The sequence below is a fragment of the Schistocerca piceifrons genome, chromosome 4 (assembly GCF_021461385.2).
Source record: "Schistocerca piceifrons isolate TAMUIC-IGC-003096 chromosome 4, iqSchPice1.1, whole genome shotgun sequence".
In the NCBI taxonomy this organism is placed as follows: Eukaryota; Metazoa; Arthropoda; class Insecta; order Orthoptera; family Acrididae; genus Schistocerca; species Schistocerca piceifrons.
The window spans coordinates 616,173,092-616,197,607 of record NC_060141.1 but is presented as its reverse complement, the minus strand read 5'-3'; the positions used below and the strand labels follow the sequence as shown (position 1 = coordinate 616,197,607).

General features: G+C 41.6%; 1 protein-coding gene across 4 annotated transcripts in view; it reads left to right on the top strand.

Annotated features, from left to right (window-relative positions):
• Positions 1 to 24,516, top strand: part of LOC124795299 — a 143,106-nt gene that overhangs the window by 20,339 nt on the left and 98,251 nt on the right. For 3 of the 4 annotated variants that reach the window (XM_047259259.1, XM_047259256.1, XM_047259258.1), the window contains exons 2-3: positions 6,941 to 6,994; positions 8,599 to 8,771. The gene's annotated coding sequence lies outside the window, so the exon portion shown is untranslated. The remainder of the gene's footprint in view (positions 1 to 6,940; positions 6,995 to 8,598; positions 8,772 to 24,516) is intronic. The other variant, XM_047259257.1, reaches the window with a different exon arrangement.

The following is a 24,516-nucleotide window of genomic DNA, read 5'->3' as shown; positions in this document are numbered from 1 at the left end:
TAACATCATTATTGAACTGAATGGAATGTCTATAAACAAAGAGTCACAAGTAACAAATATATTTAATAATCATTTCTCAAATATAGTAGATAGTATAGAGACAAACAGTTACAGAGAAAAGTCTCAGCAGTATATTGAAAAAGCACTCTCATTAAATTCAGTCATATTACTGTATCACTAACTTGTCTTTCAGAAATGAAGAAAATTGTATATTCTCTCAAAAATAGAGACTCGTTTCAATTTTATGGTGTTTGTAATAGAGTACTATAGATTTGTTCCCATATAATAAACCCTGTCTTATTTGAAATGTGTAATGCCTAACTAATTGAAGGCATTTGTCCAGAGAAACTGAAATATGCCATTGTTAGACCTCTCTTTAAGTAAGGTCATAGGAGAGATGCCAGTAACTATCAACCTGTTTCACTGCTGACAATTTTTCAGAATTTTGAAGAAAGTGATGTATTCTAGAACAGTATCTCACCTGAGCACGCAGTGGTTAGCACACTGGACTCGCATTCGGGAGGACGACGGTTCGATCCCGTCTCCGGCCATCCTGATTTAGGTTTTCAGTGATTTCCCTAAATCGCTTCAGGCAAATGCCGGGATGGTTCCTTTGAAAGGGCACGGCCGATTTCCTTCCCCATCCTTCCCACACCCGAGCTTGCGCTCCGTCTCTAATGACCTCGTTGTCGACGGGACGTTAAACACTAGTCTCCTCCTCCTCCTCCTCCCTCACCTGAGCAACAGTAATACTCAGCAAATCACAGTTTGGATTGCAGAAGAGTTGCTCTACTAAGAATGCCATTTACATGTTCACTCACCAAATTTCGCAAGCATTAAATAACAAAATAGCACAGGTGGAAATTATCTGTGACCTATCTAAGCCTGTGTGGACCACAGTGTTCTCCTAGATAAACTGAAATTTTAGGGGATTGATGATATAGCCAAGCAGTGGATTATGTCATATCTAACCAAAAGAATGCAGAAATTTGTACATTGTAACTCAACCAAAATTGTATGGCGACATTGTTCTGACTGTGGGTGTCTTACGTTTGCTACTGTTATGTAAGCGATCTTCCATCTAATATACAACAAGCAGTATTAGATCTTTTTGCAAATGATTCTACTGTTGTAATCAATCCAAGCATACTTACAACAACAGAAGAAATAGTAAACAAGATTCCTTAAAGTACCATCGACTGGTTTTCTGTGGATGGACTCACACTAAATTTTGAAAAGATGCAACATATTCATTTCTGCACCTTTAGGGGTGCTACCAATGATAAGTGTAATATTTGGTGAGGAAACTTCAAAATTCATAGGAGTCCATATTGATGAGAATTTAAAAAGGAAAAAGCACCTTTTGGAACTCCTAAAACAGCTTAGTTCAGCCACATCTGTACTTAGAATCATTCAAATCTTAGGGAGAGACAAATCATTAAATTGACATACAGGGTGTATAAAAAAAAATCATCCAATTTAAAAAAAGGTGCGTGAACAATGTACTGTTGGGAAGAGCAAACTCTTGAGTTTTATGTGGTTCCTGCTAGGTAGCAACAGTGTGCGTCCACTTCAGTTCTAGTAAAAATGGTGTTGGGACAATAGAAAGTGTTTTGTGTTCTATGTGTTGCACAGTGTGGGTTAGTAATAACTGTTTAGTGTGACTTTCGTATTGGGTATGGTGTGGATCCTCCTACAACACAGAGCATTAGATGATGGCATGAACAGTTCCGAGAAACATGTTTGTGTAAAGGCAAATTGCCGGGCAGTCCCCAAGTGTCAGTCCTCAAGTGTCTGATACAGACATTGAATGCATCTGCCAAAGTTTCACAAGGAGTCTGCAGAACTCCAATCGCTGTGCAGCTCAACAGCTAAACATGCCCCCGATGTCCATCTGGTGTGTTGTGTCGATGTTTAGACATGAACCTGTACAAAATTCAGCTACTGCAAGCTCTTCATGAAGGTGGCAAACAACAATGTGTGGAGTTCTGTAATTTCGTTCTTGGCAAGATAGAAGTTGACAGTTTCCTTCCACATTTAGTGTTTAGTGATGAGGCAACATTCCATTTAACATTTAAATGGAAAGCTGAACAGTCGTAATGTGAGAATATGGGGTACGGAACAACCACATGAAGTTGTATAACTTGAGAGGGTCTCTACAAAATTTAATGTGTTGTGTGCAATTTCATGGGGAAAGGTGTATGGTCCATTTTTGTGTGCCAAGAACACTGTTACATAAAGCACATATCTTGATATGCATGAGAACTTTCTTTTCCCACAATTGGAGACTGATTCAAACAACTTCATTTACCAGCAAGATGGGGCATCGCTACACTGGCATCTGGAAGTGCGGGAATTTTTAAATCATTCCCGCACTTCCAGATGGCCGGCCGCAGTGACCGAGCAGTTCTAGGTGCTTCAGTCTGGAACTGCGCAACCGCTACAGTTGCAGGTTCGAATCCTGCTTCGGGCATGGATGTGTGTGATGTCCTTAGGTTAACTAGGTTTAAGTAGTTTTAGGTTCTAGGGGACTGATAACCTCAGATGCTAAGTCCTATAGTGCTCAGAGCCATTTGAACCATTTGAACTTCCAGATGCCAGTGTATCGTTACTGAATGAGGGGTCGGATGCACTGGACCAAATGATTACATTTTTGGCCTCCAAGGTCACCAGACCTAACTGTATGTGATTATCTCTTGTGGGGGGGTTTATAAATGACTGTTTATGTGCCTCTGTTACCAAGAACAATGAACGAACTGAGGCATCACATAACAGCAGTTGTGGAAGCTGTAACTCAAGATATGCTCGCTGCAGTGTGGGAACAATTATCTGAGTACCGTATTGACATATGCTGTGCATCTCGGGGGGGGGTCATATTGGACACCTTTGAAAAGGTATGACAAAATTTTGAGTTTCCTGTATATGCACAAACAAAATTCATTGTTTATGTTTAATAGTTTCAGAAATATAGATTGCCAAATCAGGTGATTCTTTTTTATACACCCTGTATTTTGCATATTTTCATCCAGTAATGTTATATGGAATAATGTTGTGGGGTATCTAATCTATAGAAAAGGAAGTATTCATTGCCCAAAAACGTGCTGTAAGAATAATATGTGGTGCTCACCCACGATCATCTTGTAGACGCTTGTTTAAGGGGTTGGGCATTCTGACTACTGCTTTCACAATATACACTCCTGGAAATTGAAATAAGAACACCGTGAATTCATTGTCCCAGGAAGGGGAAACTTTATTGACACATTTCTGGGGTCAGATACATCACATGATCACACTGACAGAACCACAGACACATAGACACAGGCAACAGAGCATGCACAATGTCGGCACTAGTACAGTGTATATCCACCTTTCGCAGCAATGCAGGCTGCTATTCTCCCATGGAGACGATCGTAGAGATGCTGGATGTAGTCCTGTGGAACGGCTTGCCATGCCATTTCCACCTGGCGCCTCAGTTGGACCAGCGTTCGTGCTGGACGTGCAGACCGCGTGAGAAGACGCTTCATCCAGTCCCAAACATGCTCAATGGGGGACAGATCCGGAGATCTTGCTGGCCAGGGTAGTTGACTTACACCTTCTAGAGCACGTTGGGTGGCACGGGATACATGCGGACGTGCATTGTCCTGTTGGAACAGCAAGTTCCCTTGCCGGTCTAGGAATGGTAGAACGATGGGTTCGATGACGGTTTGGATGTACCGTGCACTATTCAGTGTCCCCTCGACGATCACCAGTGGTGTACGGCCAGTGTAGGAGATCGCTCCCCACACCATGATGCCGGGTGTTGGCCTGTGTGCCTCGGTCGTATGCAGTCCTGATTGTGGCGCTCACCTGCACGGCGCCAAACACTCATACGACCATCATTGGCACCAAGGCAGAAGCGACTCTCATCGGTGAAGACGACACGTCTCCATTCGTCCCTCCATTCACGCCTGTTGCGACACCACTGGAGGCGGGCTGCACGATGTTGGGGCGTGAGCGGAAGACGGCCTAACGGTGTGCGGGACCGTAGCCCAGCTTCATGGAGATGGTTGCGAATGGTCCTCGCCGATACCCCAGGAGCAACAGTGTCCCTAATTTGCTGGGAAGTGGCGGTGCGGTCCCCTACGGCACTGCGTAGGATCCTACGGTCTTGGCGTGCATCTGTGCGTCGCTGCGGTCCGGTCCCAGGTCGATGGGCACGTGCACCTTCCGCCGACCACTGGCGACAACATCGATGTACTGTGGAGACCTCACGCTCCACGTGTTGAGCAGTTCGGCGGTACGTCCACTCGGCCTCCTGCATGCCTACTATAAGCCCTCGCTCAAAGTCCGTCAACTGCACATACGGTCCACGTCCACGCTGTCGCAGCATGCTACCAGTGTTAAAGACTGCGATGGAGCTCCGTATGCCACGGCAAACTGGCTGACACTGACGGCGGCGGTGCGCAAATGCTGCGCAGCTAGCACCATTCGACGGCCAACACCGCGGTTCCTGGTGTGTCCGCTGTGCCGTGCGTGTGATCATTGCTTGTACAGCCCTCTCGCAGTGTCCGGAGCAAGTATGGTGGGTCCGACACACCGGTGTCAATGTGTTCTTTTGTCCATTTCCAGGAGTGTATTTATTGACCCATGAAATTTGTTGTAAGTAATCCACTGTTGTTCAAAAGGAACAGTGAGGTACATAATTACAGTTCCAGAAGGAAAGATGACATTCATTTTCCGCATTAAGCACATTTAGCACAAAAAGGGTGCACAATGCTGCAACTAAAATTTTTGGTTACTTACTCAGTGATATAAAATGTGTGACAGACAACTAAGTAAAATTTGAAAAGAAACTGAAAAAGCTTCTTCCTGACAACTCCTGTTCTGTAGAAGAATTTCTGTCAGTGTTATGTGTAAACGGTGGAGGGTAGGAATTACTAACTCTCATCTGCATGTATAATAATAATAATAATAATAATAATAATAATAATAATAATAATAATAATTAATAAATAAATAAATAAATAAATAATTAAAAAACTTATAAATTTTCAGCATGTAGGTGTAATTATAAATTCATTTGTTATGTGAATGTAACATGACTTGTTCCACATTATTATTATTTATCATGCAAATAATCCATGGAATATGAAACCAACAACATTGACCACATATTAATTGCATGTATCATCAGTAAACAGAAACCAGTCGATATCTTAAGTTTCCAGCAAAACTATATTTTTGAGCAGATTTGTTTTGAATCTTCCTCTCTCTTCTTCAGATGCGCCCAAGCAATATGTTTATACCATAATTTGGAAGATTGGGTGCTTCTGTTCATGATATAAAGCCTGAATTTTCCAGTGGTACATACTAAAATGTTTAATCTGTAATATATACCCAAAATCAATATTATTGACTACCAAAAAACAAGTAACTGATTAGAATTAAAGACTCAGTGGAAGTTACTTCCTTTGATTCTCGAGTAATGCTCCCTTTATGTACGTAAAATGGACTAAACATTCATTGAATGCAATCATTGCAGATAGTGACACTTCAACATCGTAATAGCCTTACAGCTATCAGTAAGCCAATTTTCAGCAGTGTGTGGTGTTGATAGACAGTGGAAGGTAAGTTGGCAGTTAGATCTGAATTGATTGTAGTGTAAGGTAAATGTTAAAGGAAAAGAAAAGGCTGACTATTTGATTGTTGAAATGGAAATAACTGTGCTTTGAAATGTATTTGAAAATAATTTTTTTTCTTACATGAGCATCATAATTTTACAGTAGCATACACTGTGGCAAATCATGACTGCTCTTGGCTGATTAATCATTTTCACTGATTGTGCAAGATCATAAGTCCAAATGGATTTACTTTTCTTTGAAGGAACTATCGAAGAACAATAACATTTGTGAGATTTGAGACAGAGAGGCAGAATAGTCCAAATAAGTTTGAACTCAAGAGAGTGTATGTGGCAATGTACCAAAAATAAATCGTATCTGCTGTGGGATATACTGCGTTATGCAAGTCATAACATCAGATCGCATTATCCAGTAGTAAAATCTCAGACTGCAATTGACTTACGGGCAAGAGGCAAAATGTGGTGTTTTTTTGGACATATCTCACTGCAAACTTTTCCTAAAATGATAGTTGAGTAAGCATGTAAGACTACCATGATGACTACAATCTGACATTGTGAAATGTTGACTAGTCTAGCAGATACACACAAATATATTACATTTTAGTGCAGTTCTTTACAACAGGCAATCTCCACTCTGATATTTGAGGACACTCTGAACTGCAGCTGCCACGTAAGAGATCTTTCAGACTCCAGTTTGCTGCTAGTTATTCATGTTATTCCACACATCAGATTTCATCAGAACTATGCCTAACCAGATGTATGCAAGCCATCTTTGACAGCAGTCAAGTGCTGTTGCTACCCTGGCCTGAACATTCACCTGACATGTGTGGGATGTTGTTGATTACAGCTTTTTACCACAGTCCTGTAGCAACCACTCTTGATGTTTTTTGGGCTAACATAAAATACTGAATTTTCAGAGTTGAATATTGTTTCCCATTTTGTAATCCTAATAATTTGTGTTCAGACATATGTGGTATGAATTTCTTTACAGTCACATGCATTGTAGGCATTGCGATTTGTGCAGATATTTGTGTTTAATGTAAGAGGTTTTAAGCCTTCTGGTAATAGATTGGTGGGTAAAACTATTCAAAGTAGAAAGACTACTATATTAAAGTTAAACTGTAGTGTATTCATTCAGATAATTGTAGAGTGAAATACTACATTTTGATAGTGGCAGGAGAAATGATATAAAAATCATAAATACTGAAAACTTTTATGAGATTCTAAATTAATAAAATGGTGGTCTATGTTTCACTCACTCTTAGTTTCTATGTGGAATTGATATTTTTGTTAGGTTCCCAATGATATAATGAATTATTACAGATCCGTGGAACAGAGACTTGGCTTCAGGTGCAGTAACATCTGTTCGAGAGAAAGGTAGGTGACCAATAAAGACTCGTGTCTTAACAATCACTTGCATTTTATAGAACAGCTAGTGCATGAAAATCGATCAGTGACTTTGTTCTTAGAAATCTTATGTACCACAAAAGTGCTGCTATTCTGCAAGTGAAGTTTTTCTGAACTGTGGATAGCCTGATGCAGCTTAGACTAATGTGATATATTAATTTTACAGTGTACACACATTATTTCTCCTTCATTTTATCATCTATTTAGATGTTTAGCATCACAAAAGATGATTCGCTTAAAACTGTTCATAAATGTCATTGTTATTGGTAAAGAGCTCTTCCTACTGGTTGATGAAACCTTTTAGAATGAAAGATAACAGTATCAAGTCAGTACACGATTTCAGTACTTAGGTATAATGAAAGAGTAACTGCATCTAAGACTGGGTAGAAAGGATGTGTGGTGGAATAAAACTTAGGGAGAGGTGAGATTGATGTTCCTTATTTGGGAAAAACCTCTCACAGGATCATATTCTGCCACTCACCTAATCGGAGAAATATCCCGGTCCATGCTTGTGCCACAACCTACCTTTAACCACTTGTGGCACACATAATATCATTGTGGAAACCCCAGGTGCCACAGATATCCTCGGTACCCACTTACTGCTGCTATATTCAAACTCTGCTGCAATTTCTACAAAGCCTGTTATGTGGGCCTTACGATCAACCAGCTGTCTACTTGAATAAACAAGCACCATCAAACTGTGGCCAAGACAAAGTAAAAGCACACAGTGGTAGAACATGCTGCTCAGCACAATTACTCAGTGTCAGTAGTTGCTTCACAATCAGTGCTGCTTGTACCATTCCCCTCTCCCCAAATATTGGTTTTCCTGAATTCTTCCTGCAAGCAATCCATGTGTCCTGAACCTGCCAAATACCAACTCACAGTCTGGTACACACATCCCCTGTCCCCACAGTGTTCATCACACTTTTCACTCTGCTGTCTCCCTCTTCTTCAGTCTATCCCCATCTCATTTCAGCCCAGCTCTTGACTTTGTGTAGAATATGCAACTTCCCCTACCTGCTCCAGGACTAATTCAGTGGTGAGACATTCCTATCCTGTTCCCTTACTGTCTCTTTCTTCCAGTTTTCAGCTTCCTTTCCCTCCATCCAACACAACCCTGCACCACAGGCAGACTGAAGCGCTGGGACAGTACAGTCGGTCACGCACTTGTGTGTGTGTGTGTGTGTGTGTGTGTGTGTGTGTGTGTGTGTTTTCAGCAGTGATCCCACTAAACAGTGGATGGTTCTCATTACTCCTTCCACTATTTCAACTTTTGGATGTGATAATAAAGTAGTTGCAGTTAATATAGTAATGTTGAGTAGTTGGTTATTGAACTATTATTGACTGTAGAATAACAACACTGTATTGTGTGTTGAAACATAACATGCTGCAGTGCTGATTTGTCCTCCCATTTTTCATGTTTTTTGTAGTTTAAATGTCTTATCTTTGTTTTTGTATATCTTCTGAAGATAATGGGAATAACTACGAGTAGACTAGCTATCTGTTCATGTTACATGTATAATATTAAATATAAATGTGTGGTGGTGAATTAACATTTGTATTTCTGTATCCAGTGAAAATCTTCAACAGTCGAAGGTCCAACTTGCAATACCAGTGTTAAGCATAAATTAAAAGCTATTCTTTCATTGTTCATGGATGCTGAAGTAATATAGTAAAAAATAAAACACCAAGAAGAATAATTTAGAACAAAAATCAAATCATTGCTGTCACATTCATTACTAAGCAGGTAAAACAGTAATGGCAAATTAAATAATTTATTCGGTCTGTTATAGTGTAAAGTGTGTGCTGCTGCATGTTTGCATGTGCGTGTGCATGCATGTACGCTTTGGTGTCTCAAGTGAACAGATACGTAATACTGGTGCTACATTCAGGAAGTGATTGTAATATGACTAATTGAAGGCCTATTTCAGTTGAATTTGTCATAAAGCTTCCAAGTATTATCCTCTGGGGAAGTTTCTGAAAATGAGCAGAAAAAACAAATTTATCTTCCATGGTGTCAGTCAGTTTTATTGGATTCAGCTTATATTTTGATGGGTGGGTTGGTCGATTGGTAGAAGCAAGTGGCAGGTTTAGGCAAGCCAACATACTCATATTGTTCATTTTGAGTTTGGTACATACTTTATATGACAGTTTTTGAATCCTAAGGGTTTACTTGCATTTGATGCGAAATGTTATTGTTTCAGGTTACTATTACAGTATTCTTAAATTCCTGCAACAGAATAATTTCTTAGATTAGAGAATGTTTTTCTGTTAGTCTTCCAACATGGTGTAGACCACTCTTTATCATGTCGTATTAGAATTGCTTTTAACTTTCTGAATGTTGCCTGAGAGTTGTCAGTTTGTTTGCTGCAGTCTTGCATTTTGACAGGAATAGAATACTCTTATGGAATAAGATTTTAATTATAAAAGTAAATGTGGGCTACATTACAGTGTGCAGGTATTTTCCAACAAAATATCCCAAAACATTCTTTACGACAGTACTAAAACATTATGTAGAACAGTCTTGATCACATAAAAATACTTTTATTCGTAAGTGGTGACTGGTTTCGAATTGATGTAAATCGTGTTTGGACCATACTTCAGTGATGACAAGTGGATAACATCCACCGATGTTCACACATTAGTGGGTGATATAATTCCTGCTCTGTGCTATCATCTTCATGTGTCGTCACTGGAGTATGGTCCGAAGATTATCCATGTTGGATCAAAACGGATCACCACTTAAAAGGGTTCTTATGTGATTGAGACTGTATATATAATAATCTATTAATAGTTCATTGCAATTGCTGTTGTACCCATTATGTTTACAAAGATTCTTTACAACAGGATATGTTGCTTTTACACAACAGGCATGACCCATCTAGATTGAGATGAGGTCCTTTATTTTGCAATGTACATCGTCACTTAATGATGCTAACAAAGGTGTGTAGGAGATTTTAGCACAAAGTGGAATCACATGGTGGTAAATCACTCTCTTACAATCAAAAGTATGAAAAACATCACAGTCTCTGCAGATGGCCAAATGTTTGCTCTTTTTAGTGTTTGAAAAATTTGCAATGTGTATCTCGTTAGCTTGGTTCAGTTGCATTTGAAAGTCTAGTAATTTATCAGACTGAAATGTGCTGAAATTTCCAAATAACCTCCAAGACTGAGACCAAAAATTAATGGGATTTGTACAACTTAAATATATATGGTCACTGAAGTGAAAACCAAAAATTCTTTTAATGTATTTATTGTGTAAACATTGTATAAAGCAATTTCATTTCTGTCATAATATCCCTCCTACACTCAATATCAGTGTATTGAATTTTACACAGTGCATGAATTCCTGTAGAAAAATATCATGTGGGAATCTGAGCAACCTCTCGCACATCATGTGGCATTGCTCTTTGTCAGAAGGATTGGCTTGTCTTTCATCCCTATTGATGATTCTTGCAACAGCTTCACACACAATGTACCACACATGAATAATTATATTTAAATAAAAAAACCCTAAAATCATCCATATACACTGTTCAAAGTGTCCAAATACATTGTTTATGTTGTGGATGACACCTGTCCATCCATGCTAATGACCACATCAGGAATCATCGCAAGAGTAATGGAGGTTTAATGAAATACCTTGTTTATCCTGAAGATTGATAAAATTTGTAAAAAAATGAGAAAAACTTGTTTTATTTAGTGATTACTTCAGTTTTAAATCATACCTAGTAACACATCACTCGCAATAACATTTTAAAAAATAATTAGTATTATAAAGATGTAGAAAAAAGATGCTATGTTATTACAACCCTGGGGTAGTTATTCATTTCCTGCAGAACACAGTTTGGGAAGTCTTGCTGTAGGAAAATGCAGAGTTGTGCACTTCACAAAACTGAAAACTTGTTATTTCTTGACTACAGTATTAATCAATCACAGCTAGTCAGTGATTTTACACTAATATTTGAGGGTAATGCTATGTTGAGGTATGAAACACATAGGCTCACTTAAATGAAAAGCCACCAGTCACTGGTAGGGTACTGGGAAACTGCAGCTTTTGTACAAAATAGATTGCATACAAAACACTTGGGTACACCATAATTAACTGCTGAGGTGTCATCAACCTGAAGGTTGGTTTAAACACAACAGTGCTGTAGTAAACATGGTCTTGTTGGAGGTCATGTGATGTCACCTTCCTCTGACCATTGAATTGACTTATGTTGTCATCTATAACTTGAGACCTTTTAAGCCTTATTGTGGCATTTAACCACTGAGCTACAACAAAGGGCACATAGTATAAAAAGGGAGGCTGTTTAAATTGATATAGGCTTGCTTGAAAGTGATAAAGTTGAACAAAAGTGTTGAAATCTTAACTTAGAAAGATATCTGGAATAACTTGCTTAAACCACTTCAAGAACTGGGTTTCAGGGCAGAAGTAATGACTATTCTGATGACCGCTATGTATTGGACCCACGGAGATCACGTGGATAAAATGAGGCTGTTATTTAACAGCTAACACAGAGCTGTGCAAACACTTTGTCTTCCCATGCTTCATCTGTGAAAGGAATAGGGAGAAAACTTAATACCTGGTACGCCCTACCGCTCACTTCATACTTATCCACATAGTATTGATACAGATGTAGAATGGGATTATGATGGTTCCTCAGTGCTGGTGTTTGCTATTTATAAACAGCATCAGTAGCTTCTAATTATTTTGTAGGGACACTTTGTGTTGTGTGTAGGAGCCAGGAGCATCAGGACTGCCATTTTCCATCATGCATGCCGTGTGGAGTTTTTCAGTAACATTAATAATGAAACCTGATATGGGTGAAGTAATTCTTCATAGTAAACATAGGTGTACAAAAATAAGCCATTTGCAGGGTACTTGTGAATGCGTGGCTGAGAGCTGCCGCCGCCTTCTGTGTGTCTTATTTTTGTAGTTAGTACAGATGTATTTGAAATGTAAACTTTTGAAAATGTCCCTATGTTGTAATTTCAATTGTGTGACTGGCTTTGGAAAGGTAGATGTGTGTTAGAAAATTCATTACAATTGATTCCTGAGTCAATTTCTGGGATCCACGTATTTCATTACAGGTATATCAAGTTTCTTGTGTTTACTTACCAAATACCAGTGATTTTATTTCGTGCATGAGGAAAATTCTTTGGATGTCTTTTATAGCTACGATGTTGTATCTCTTCTTTCTTGACCAAGTCACCTAGATTTTGCAAGTAATGAACTTTCCATTTCTTAATGAGAAGGGCCAAACTTATTATTCTTTCTTCTGCAACTGTATTCTTGATATGTGCAGCAGTGGTACATTGCAACAGATAACACTTTTTCAGATCTGTGATCAATTAACTTCCATTTATTATTCATAAAAAGCTTTTTTTACATAGCAACTTCCATAATGTTCATGAGAAGCAAATTTATTGTATAATATAAAGTTTAATTCCTCACATGATACCATGTCTATGTGGAGTAAGGTACAATGTAATCTAATGCTATTAATAATTATTCCATGACACAGACCATTTATGATCAAAACACTTATAACATTTTTCAGATGTAATAAAAGTTAAGTTTAAAATATTACTTGTTTTTCTTTTCTTGCATACTTATTACTGATTGACCTTATAGTGGTTGTCAAAAAGAATTGTAAAATTTTAGATGATGCCCTTCAGCAGGCATTGTATGATTAAATAGTACACTATATTCTCATCTGATAGGGCTGAAATATCACCCCTCCCCCCAGGTGGCTCATGGTTCTTTTGTGAGTTCATCCCATCGTGCCTGTGGAGCCCCAAGCAGCCCATTCTGCCTTTCCAGGTTGCATTTCCTTCTCCTTGCCCCACCCTCCCCATCCTTGCTCCTTCCCTACTGCCCCCTCCCTCCCCATCCATACTCCTTCCCTGCTGTTCCCTCCTTCCCCTTCCATGCTCTTTCCCTGCTACCCATCTGGCTAAGCCTCCTAACAGTACAGGGATCACATTTCTGATAGTTGAGCAGTTGCCTCCTCTGTATGCCTAGGAGTGGTTGCATGCCATACTGCAGCATCAGGAATCCCGGCATTGGCCGCTGTGCCAGACAGCCCTAGCTGTGGCTGGGCGGGGCCCGTGGGGATAGCCACTGGTCGGTGAGAGTGGTATCAGGGTGGATGCTTTGCATGTGAGGTGTATCAGGCTTAGAAAATCTGGTCAATCTTCTACGACCATCTCTTGGTGGTAACAGATTGTTGAATGCTGCTTCTTATGTCCCCACGACCTTTCCTTCCCAGGCTACTCTCTGGGAGGAGGACCAGCTTCACTGGCTTGGGGTGAAACACTTTCCCTGCTACCTGGTGTGCACTAGGATGGATAGGGATATGTTCAGTGCCAAAAAACCATTATTTTTTGTGGAAAATATCGAAGACAAATTTGGCAAAGTGGAGTCTCTCATTAAGATGTGGTCGAGTTCCTGTTGATCAAAACTTCTACCCCCACCCATTCTGCAGCTCTTCATGCTTGTGATCATCTTGACAATGTCCTGGTGTCCACTACACCTCACCAGTCTTTGAATATGGTCCATGGAGTCATCCTTCAAACGGATGAGATTCTCCGGGCCAATCTGGAATGACGAGGTGGTCCTTTTTGTTCAGTGTATGCAGAAAGTTCATAAGGACAATCACACGGATACTGGTGCCTTTATTCTGGCATTTGAGGGAAATAACTTTCCAGAGAAGGTGAAGATTATGTGTTACCAGTGTGATGTGAAGCGTACATCCTGCCAACCATTAAGTGCTTTCAGTGCTTGCGTGTCGGGCACATGCCTTCCCGATGTTCGTTGGACTCTCTATGTGGTGAGGGTGGACATCCGCTCCATGAGGGAAGCCCCTGTGTTTCGCCACACATGTGTGTTAATTGTTGCAGCTCTCACTCTCCACGCTCACCAGATTGCCTGGCTTAGAAGAAAGAAAAGAAGATATCAGGCTATAAGTCCATGGATCAATTGTCTTACACTGAGGCTTGTCAGAAATATGACCAATCTCATTCTGTTTTGACGGCTTCTACTTCTGCCTCTGTTCATCCTTTCCCCCTCCTCCCTCTTCCTTACCCCAGTCCCATCTGTATCTCCTCTCACCCTTCTCTGCTGTTTCCAAGCCCTCCCTTCTGGATACTGCTTCCCTTCCCAGCCGAAGAAGTGTCCCCCTTTTTCAGCACCCACCGGTGGTGGGGCTCCTCCCAGGACCTCTCCCACCAGCATCTCTCAGGCTAGAGGTCTGCTGCCACATCTCAGCCAAAGGACACATGGTCTGTGCATCCCAAGGTCGCCTGCTCCCTTCTGGTTCTGAATCTTCCGGAAGCCTGTTCTCTCTCTGTGCCCTGCTTTCCTCAACCTATGAAAGAGGAGGAGGAGGAGGAGAAGAAGAAGAAGAAGAAGAAGAAACAAAAGTCCCAGGACAAGCACCCCCCTCAGGGGCTCACGGAGGTACCATCTCTCCCCTTGCAATCTGAGTCAGACCTCTTATTTACGGATGTCACCCTGTCCTTGTTGGTGACGGATGGTGACCTAGCTGCATGATTGGCTCCAGCCCATTCACCTCCCATTTGGATACCCACTCTGTGCTTCTTCATTGGAACTGTAACGGATACTACAATCATCTCCCAGAGCTGCAGTCCCTCATTGTCTTTTACTCAGCAGTTTGTCATTCTTCAGGAATCTCATTTTATTGATGCTCACTCACTGAACCCTCATGGGTTCCGTGCTTTCCGTTGGAACCGGATCGGCCTTTTGAGGGCTTCTGGTGGCATTTGCATGCCGGTCCATACATTGCTGTTCCCTGCTTTACACGCCCTGTACGCTGTCCATCAGTTTCGTCTTGTAACAACTTAAGCAGCTTCCTTCTTCCACCAGTCTTATTGCCTTTAGGCCTAAATATCTTTGTGCCAAAGCTGATTACTTAGCCAAACAGAAGAAATGGGTGTGTTGGAAATGCTTTTTCTCCTCTCTAAGCTCTTCCGTCCCTTCTTCATGGGTGTGGGCTACACTTTGCACCCTCCAAGAGTGTCAGCAGTAGTCTTCCATTAGGGCCTTGCCCTTCCATGTGGCCTTTGTACAGACCCATCAGTTATTGTGAGTCACCTCACAAACCATTTTGTGATGGCATCAGCCTCCTATCCAGTGCCCTTCCTCCTCTGGAAAGAGAGGGATGCAGCTTCCCATGAATGTTTTACCTCTCGTCAGGCGAAATCCTATTCTTCCGGCCCTCTCTTCTTCTCACTGGCTACTGGCCCTGATTCCACCTCCACAACTAATTGTTTCAACATCTCACTCCTCCACAACGACAGTATTTCCTCTGGGTGTTTATCTATATTCGGCTTCATGGCATTTTCCCCTCTCAATGGAGAGACAGTATTGTGGTTTCTGTCCTTAGCCGTGGGAATGATATGCCATCCCAATTACAAGCCAGCCAGCCTGAGCAATGTTCCATGCAAGTTACTAGGATGGATATTGGCTCATCGGCTCAATTGGGTCTTTGAAACTCCGGGTTACCAGTGCAGGTTTTGTGAGGGACAGCCTCAGATCAGTCATCTGCTTCAATTGGAAACAGTAGATCGGCACGCGTTTTCTCAGCACCGCCATCTTGTTGCAGTTTTCTTTGATCTTCAGAAGGCATGAGACTTAGCTTGGCACCATCACATCCTCGTTATGCTCCATGAATGTGGTCTTTGGCTCTCTTCCCACATGTTGTTCAGGGCATCCTCCTTTTTCTCATTGCTATTAATGGACTTATGACCTCTGCTGGACCATTGGTCACCCCTGCTCTGGATGTGGATGATTTCTGTATTTGGACAAGCGCCCACTCGGCGGCCTCTGTGACAGTTCCAGGGTGCCATCTGGCACACTACCACAAGGACACACTACCACATGGACACACTACCACATGGACACACTTGCATGGTTTTCAGTTCTCTCCCTTTATGTTGAGGGTGGTGCATTTCTGTCGCCGTACTATGATCCATCCTGATCCGAAGCTCTACCTCGGTGCCCAATACCTGACTGCAGCCCCCAATTCCATTTCTTGGGTCTTCTTTTTGACAACAAGATTACTTGGTTGTCCCATATCAGTCATCTGAAAGTTGGCTGTTTTCTCAACTCGATGTCCTCCACTTCCTTGCCCAAACCTCTTAGGGGGCAGATCATTCAACCCTTCTCCACTTTTATTGGGCATTAGTTCTGTCTCATGTGGACAATGACTATCAAGTTTGTGGATCCACGCGGCTCCCCTTGGACGCGGTTCATCATTGTTATATTTGTTTAGCAACCGATGCCGGGATCCCTCCCTGTCGATACGGCAGTTGCAGCTCCTGGTTTCCTATGCCATCACTACCTGCTCTTCCCCTGCTCACCCCTCCTATTCTATTCTTTTCGTGGCTTTGGGCCATCGCACACCTGCTGCCCACCCTTGGTGGGATTTACCAGTTGGGCTCCGCCTCGCTTCTCTTCGCCATGACTTCCATCTACTCTCCTTGTCCTCATGCTCACAGTCTCTCCTGAAAACACCCAACTTGGTTAGTTCCTCGACTGCGGATGGCAACCAAATCTGCCGATAATGTGGGGTATGCCTTCACGTCTTCTGTTGGCATGGAACACCATCTCTTGCCTTCCACATGTGGGGTGTTTACTGCAGAATTGATGACCATCTATTGGGTCCTCATCTTCATGAAACGGTCTTCTTGCTGAACTTGGTGATGCCGCTTGTTCAGTTGGTTTCCTTTGGGTTCCTGGCTACATAGATATCCCAGATGCTGATCATCTGGCTGGAGGCGAGTTTGCCACCTACTCCATGATCTCTGTGTTCACTCTGGGAGCAGATTTGTGGCTTTACAGAAAATCCCATTTTGCTCAGTTGCAGGCCGACTCTTGGGAGGCTACCTCCCAGTCAAATAAACATTGCACAATCAAGAAGTCTCCCACCATGTGGCGTTCTTCCCTCTGCCTCTCATGGTGGGAATCTGCCATCCTCTCTTGGGTGCATATTGTTCATATTAAGTACCGTGTTCCATCACAGTAATCCATATTATGCTGGACTGCCTGGCTTTTATCCCTTTGTACTAAATAAGTCCCTCCCAACTTTCTTTGTCTCTAGTGTTAGGAGATGACTCCCGCATGGTTACATCTATCCTCAGTTTTCTTTATGAAAGTGCTTTGTCCACTCAGGTTTAAGTTCTTTAATTTTCGTCTGCAAAATCTCAGTCTCTCAGTGTAGGTGTTGGTTAGAGAAGACTTGACATTGCCTCCACACCAGTCAGATTATAACCCCCCCCCCCCCTCCCTCCTCCCCAGCTTTCCCTCCATTTTGTCTGGTACTTTGTGCAGTGTGTTTCTCCTTTTCTTCTGTCCTCTTCCCCTGTTGTCCCCATTGTATCAGTTGTGTGGGGTGTGTTGATGGATCAGTGGTGGTGCTGGTGTCCCATCACACGTAGCATTTCTGGAGCAGCTCTGCTCTCCCCATTTCCACCCACATGTCTGTTGTTCTTTCCTTTTCATGCTGCCCTGACATCCTTTTTTTAATCTTTGGTTACACGTCATCCCTTCCGCTAGACTAGACTGTGCTATTTATGTTGTTCCTCCCTCAATTTCTGATGACCTTGCTGTTTGGTTTCCCCCTTCCTGCCCCCCCCCCCCCCTCCCACCCAAAAAAATAGAAAACCAACCATCAAATGTCCCCCCAATGAGCCACAATTGTGGAACTTGGAAGAGACATGATGATGCACCAGTATATTTTGTAGCTGATGTGAGACAATGTTGCTAATGCCAGTTAAAATCCAACCACCAGCAACTATTACTTAGTATTTATCACTTGTATGAGATTCTTGAAATATATTTGTAATACTTGTATACTCTGAAATATTCAATGTTTCTATAAATACCAGTATTCTTAAATATTTGATGTTTGTAGAAATAGCTGCACTCTGCTTGAGGATTCAGTTTTATTCTGAGTGTACATTGGTGTCAGTAATAAACGTGCTTTCAGTGGTATGTTTTGTACTTCATTGGTGGCCCTGCCTTCGGGATTGGACTCGATTGTGTTTTCAGTGTGACATTGTTTGGTGAAGATGCCAGGTACTTTAAAACATCTGTATCGCTGTGGCTCAAATAAAGCAATGTAAAACCTGTGTTGTGTGGACAGGAACTGGAATAAAGGCATTCCTTAGATCCATGTTCAGTACACATGGATTTCAAAATGGCAGTGAGTCAGCTGCACATCAGGCATGCATCATGTTTTCCAGAGACACTGGTCAGGACAAATTGAAATTACAGAAAGGATTGGACCAATTCACCATATACAACACGTGGGATGACATGATGTGTTTGGCAAATGCATACTTTTACTTGCATGGCACAGCACAACAGTGGTTGGAGAACAGTGAAGAGGAGCTGAACAGCTAGAAGAAATTACAGGGAGAACTGAAGAAAATGTTTGGCATCAATCAACAGTAAAAGTCCACCTAGTAAATTAGCAACTGAAAAACAGGGCCCAGTGTGATGCGGAAATGACAGTCGTACAAACGGAATATTGTGGCCCTATGCCATACAGTGAATTTGAATATGACAGAAGCTGACAAATTCTCAAGCTAGACGAAATGGGCTGCAGAAGACGTGTGCCAAACACCTCAGTAATGGATGTCACAGTGACAGAGGAATACATCAAATAGTGCTAGTGAATTGGGTAAATGCAACAGGAAAGTCAGACGAATGAGGTAAGACTGACTCACGAATGTCATCGCTATGGCAGTTGTGGAAGAGCACCATCTGCTCACCTCTCCCATATACCATATAGTATGAGAAGAGATACACTTGTGTATGGCAGCCAGAGATGTCTGGCCTAGTACACATGAGATAACAGCCACAAATGTCAACCCCATTCTTCAGGAGAAAATATAGAATGTCAAAGAAGATGCGTATCAATCTTTAGCACCAGTCTATGCCACTAGTCCAGTATACCATGAAAAATAGACTCTGCCAACTCAGACTTATGCCAGAAAGCTGTCAAACAACCACCCAGCATCCGATCCATACAGGTGCAACAAACTCCTCCATCAAGTACAACAACGCACAGAAGAACAGACATTTTCAGGACAGAGGACAACATACAAGTTTGTTTTCACTATGGATGCAATGAACACATTGCATGCACCTGCGAGAAAGGAGGCAAGTTTTATACAACCTTACACCACCATCGCAACAGTTCTATTCACGTCACTAAACTGCAGATTATAACCGACCTGTGACACTTAGCTCATCACCACATCCCAGAGAAGGTCACTCCCCAAAATGCTGTAGCCATTTGCCATCGCTGTTCATTGACACCAGTCATTGCCTAGCCATTGACTTCAGGAAAAAGGAGCATGGAGATCATCTGTGGAGGTGAGGCCACGAAAGATGCAAATTCTCTGTGGACAACAAGTATGAAGATGTCAGGAAATCTCAACACCATTGATGGACAGTCTGTCCAGACACTAGTCAACACAGGGGCTTCCTTTTCTGTAATGCCGGATGCTCATCACCATCAGGTAAATAGGACTATGTCCACGATAAGAAAGCAATCGTGCAGAAAGTCACAAATGGTGAACATGTATTGCAACAATAACTATCAATGAAAAAAACACAGCCCTTTGAATGTAACAGAATGTTGTCGGTATGTTATTCTTGGATGGAACTTCTTGCAGGCATCAAAGCAGTCACAGACTATGGAAAGTCAGAGCTCCAGATTAACAAAGCTGTTGCAACAAGCACACACAACAAAGATTTCTTTGGGCCATGTTTGCTATTGAAGACTTTCTTATCTGGCCATTAATGAGATGAGTTCCAATTATCAGTTGAGATGCTCAGTTAAACTGTGAAACTTTTGTTGGTTGCAAATGGCTACTCAGGATCACAAGTGAAATCTGTATGCCTGCGGAGATTGTAGGCATTGCAGGTGATCAAAGAGACCTTTAGATCACGAACGTCATCTACAGCCACAACTTGTTTCTAAAGATATCTGTGTAGGAACAGCTGAATAAGTCCAGGAAGTGCACCTTAATGTTCTCAACAAAGAATTTTGGTCTGCTACCACTACAGTCAACACAAGGAAGGAAGCTACTACTGAGCTGGCAATAGGATATGGCCTAACTGAGGAATGTCAGCGAGTGTTAGCCATTCTGCACCAATTTTCAGGTGCCTTCAAATCTGCAATGGAGAAAAGGAAGATGGACCAAACAGGCCATGGTAAAATACCATATCAACACCAGGGATCATCCAAAATTTATATAGTGTGTCATCAGATGAATAATGGATAATCTGGGAGATAGTGGTGAAGATGCCGCAAGATGACATCATTGACCATTTAGAAAGTGTCCTATGGTCCTTGTGAAGAAGAAGAAGAAGAAGAAGAAGAAGAAGAAGAAGAAGGACAGCCCCTGGTGTTTCTGCATTGGCTACCGACGACTGAACCAAATCGCAGAAAAGACTTTTATCTTTTGCCATGCACTGATGACACTGTTACTGCTGAAAAGGAGCAAAGTATGTCCCAGCCATGGACGTGGAGTACTGCTATTGGCAAATCAAGGTTGCTAAGGCTGGCCAGGAAGACTGCCTTGATAATTCCTACCATCCTCCATGAATTTATTATTATTCCATTTGGACTGTAACACTCCAGCCAGCTTCAAATGTATGATGGACAACCTACTTAGATACCTTAAATGGATGGCATCTCTTTCCTATCTGGATGATATTGTTTTGTCCCCCTCCCCCACCCAAAGCCTTTTAATGAATGCCCAAGCCACCTGACAACCGTGTTCAAGTGTGTTCACACTGTATGTCTCTGTCTGAGTCTGACAAAGTGCCTCTTCCTCTCCCAAGGAATAAAAACCTGGGGCACCTAGTGAATGGTGATGGAGTCCATCCCATTACAGAGAACTTAAGAACTGTCACAGATTTTCCAATTCCTTGATGCATTTGTGACAGAAGGGTTTTTTTTTTTTTTTTTTAAATTCGCTCATACTATTGGCAGTTCACGTACAGCTTCTGCACCAAGACCTGTCCTTCGCAAAAACTATTGCAAGGAGACACCCATTACCTGTAACGAAGTGCAAAGTGTTTTCTGTTTCATTATAGAGTTGCTGACATCTCCAGTTCTACTATTATATTAAGAGAATGCCAAAGAAGAACTTCAAACTGATACTAGTGGTTCTGGAATAGGGGCAGTTCTATTACAAATTCAGGAGGGTGCTGAAAAGATGATAGCTTATGCTTTCAGAGTGCTATCCAAGTGTGACATGAACTGATCTTGAATCGATAAATAGTGCCTCACAGATGTTTGGGCCATCAATAGATTTTGGTCGTGTTTATTTAGCAAACCATTCACCGTGTGATGGACCACCATTCTCTGTGCTAGCTGACTAGCCTGAAGGATCTGCCAGGTCGGCTGTGGAGATGAGCACTGAGGCTTCAGGAGTGCATCACAGTTGTATATGAGGGTGGACTGAAAAGTAATGTACACATGCTTGTAGAACACAAACAAAAACAAATGTATTATAAGTTTTTTTATTCTGTCACTGAAAAAATTCTTCTGACTTTTCTTGAATCGAGGACAGCTGCTTTTATCTAATAGCCTGAGGTGTAATGATTACCCTTGAGGTCTTGCGAGTAGAGGAAGAAAATAAAAATTGCAAGACACATGATCGGGGGAGTAAGGAGGCTGTAGAATAAGTTCCTACTTCCAGTTTTGCAGAGTTTCTTCAGTTTTGTGTGAGGTGTGTGGCTGAGTCATGTTGCAAGATTGCTGTTTAATAATGAAGTTGACAAGTGCCTCAGATATTCCAGTATGGTATGCAATACACTTGTGAGTGATTTGCCAATCATTTTAAATCAAATTGTCACTGGATGTGCAATGTTCATCTGTGGTAGTGATCAGACATTTGCTTTATGTTTCAGCAATGATTATGGATTTTCCAGGCTCACACCCATGAAATTTTATTACCAATCAATTTACAGTAGACCTATCTACAAAATCATCGCTATAAACTGCCTGTAAATGATAATGAATTTCACCAGGAGTCTCATTTTCAGCTGTTAAAAATTCAATAACAGCATACTGTTTAACTTGCATGGACTTATCACTAGAATATGTCTCCATACTTTCGCTACTCAAAATACACTGGGTGAACATAACAGATGCCAACTGTGCACACATGTAAAGGGGAAAGTTATCTTCCATATGCTACCTCGCGCATTTCTCAAGGTCATTTTGTCCACATTCTAGAAGCTTGCCTGCATTACTTTCCAGTGTATCATTGTACAAAAGTGGAAACAAAACACAAGGACACCAACTGCCTTTCAAAGGATTCTTTGGTGGAACATAGTAACATGGGTGAAATCTCAGTCATTGCTATGTTAAATGACTTTATTAATGAACAGGGGTAAGATTCAGCACTGCTGAAAACTATAGAATCCTTGGAGGAGGAACCAACCGAAGGAGAATCCCTATTAATTAATTAATGGAGCATTGTATACGAGAATTATGCTTTAATGTGGCAGAAATGTTTGTTCATCTTTCCATCACATTAAACAGCCACTTGCCCTAATTTGTCACCGGGGGTTCACGGGGGCTCTACTGGTCCATTTGACATTATGTGAGACACTGTACGGAATGCCAGCAATGGAAGTATGTGCCACTCCAGGGCATTTGGTACCAATCACACCTGCAGTGTCACTCCACCAAATTGGAATTGACCTCTTGAGGAGGTTGCTGAAGTCACCACTTTGGAATCAATGGGTAACGATCTTCACTGTCTACCTCAACCATTATGCTGTCACTAAAGCTGCGCCAACTACTGAAGCTCCAGAAATTGTGAAGTTCCTTGTAGAAGACAACACTCTGAAACCTGCGATGATTTCTGATTGTGGAAAAGTTTTCCAGTCAAGGCAAGTATCACAGGTAATTTCACATTGCAACATAACCTACCTGATAAATGCCTACCATCTTCAGATGAATGACAATACAGAATTCTTTAATAAGTTGTTGGCAGATATGCTGCTGATGTACGTATACAACACGAGAGATTGGAATACTCCATTTCACATTCACATACAACACAGCACAGCTAGGCCCCACAGGCTTCACACAGTTCTTCCTGCTCCACAGTTACGAGGCTGAAGCAGCAACAATGGATACACTGTTCCTGTTTTATTCGGATGATATTCAAATGACTACATGGATACCTCATTACAAAGACCAAAGAACCAAGGCAGTTGGCTCACATACGGACACTGGATGCTGAAGAGGAAGACTGAGAGCGCTACAATGCCAAGCACCAACCAGTGAGACACAGCCCAGGAGACGTGGTTTAGATTGTTCCACCTGTGCGAACGTGCAACTGTCAGAACTAAAGCGCTACTTTGGCACATATCCTTTGTTGCTTCTCAGACATCACACTTTTAGTCAAGGATTATGACCCTTCAGAAAGAAAAGTGCAGAGATGTCTTTGATGTCCTCCGTTTGACACTCTGCTACAATCCGAGAGGCTGGTTGACAATGGTGGGTTCAAAGAAACTGAAGACCCACTTGACGATTATGAAGCTTCATTGCTCATTATAATGTAGTAAGTATAACAACATAACCAGAATGTCAAGATCTGCCAGTGCCATCAGACAAAGGATCACTGATAAGATCTAGATCCACAGTGCTGCAGTTAGCACAAATGAGAATTTCTGGAACAGTGGGTCGCCATTTCTCTGTCAGAGACAGAGAAATGCCGTGAGCTGCAGAGCACATAGTGTGGTATAGTGGTTAGTGTTGCTGGGTGATGTGCTGGGAGTTGTCAGTTCAGATTTGACCACTAGCAATTTTTTGTTTGGTAATTATCATTTCTGGAGGGTTCTGGAAATATATTTGTAATGCTCATATATTCTGGAATATTCAATGTTTATATAAATACCAACATTTAGGAATATTTAATATCTGTATAAATAACTGAACTCTCAGCCCAGGAATTCAGTTCTATTGCGGCTATATGTAGGTGCTGGTAATAAACATGTTTTCAGAAAGTGTTGTATGAGTACTTCATTGACAACTCTGCCTTCAGAATTTGACTTGATTCGTCGTGACAATATAGTAAATCGTATGTATAGAATGAGGGCGAGCAAACATATTTTACCAGCTGATATGAAAGTCACTGGAAATTTTGAGAATAACTGAATCTTGTCCACTGTTGAACTTACATGGCAGACATTTGTCTTCACAATAGTCAGTTCTATTATTGTTAAAGCTTGAACAATGTGCAACAGCCAGAAGTGATAGGAGGAGTGAGAGTATGGTAACTGTATGTATGTCTTGGAAGTAAGTACCTGTGGGGTATCCTGGGCTAGAAGGCAGCAAGTATTTATTACATGCAGGGAATTTTCACTTAGTTTAAGTCAACACTGTGGGGCACTTTCAATTGAAGGCATCCTGTCTGATGGAGTTGAT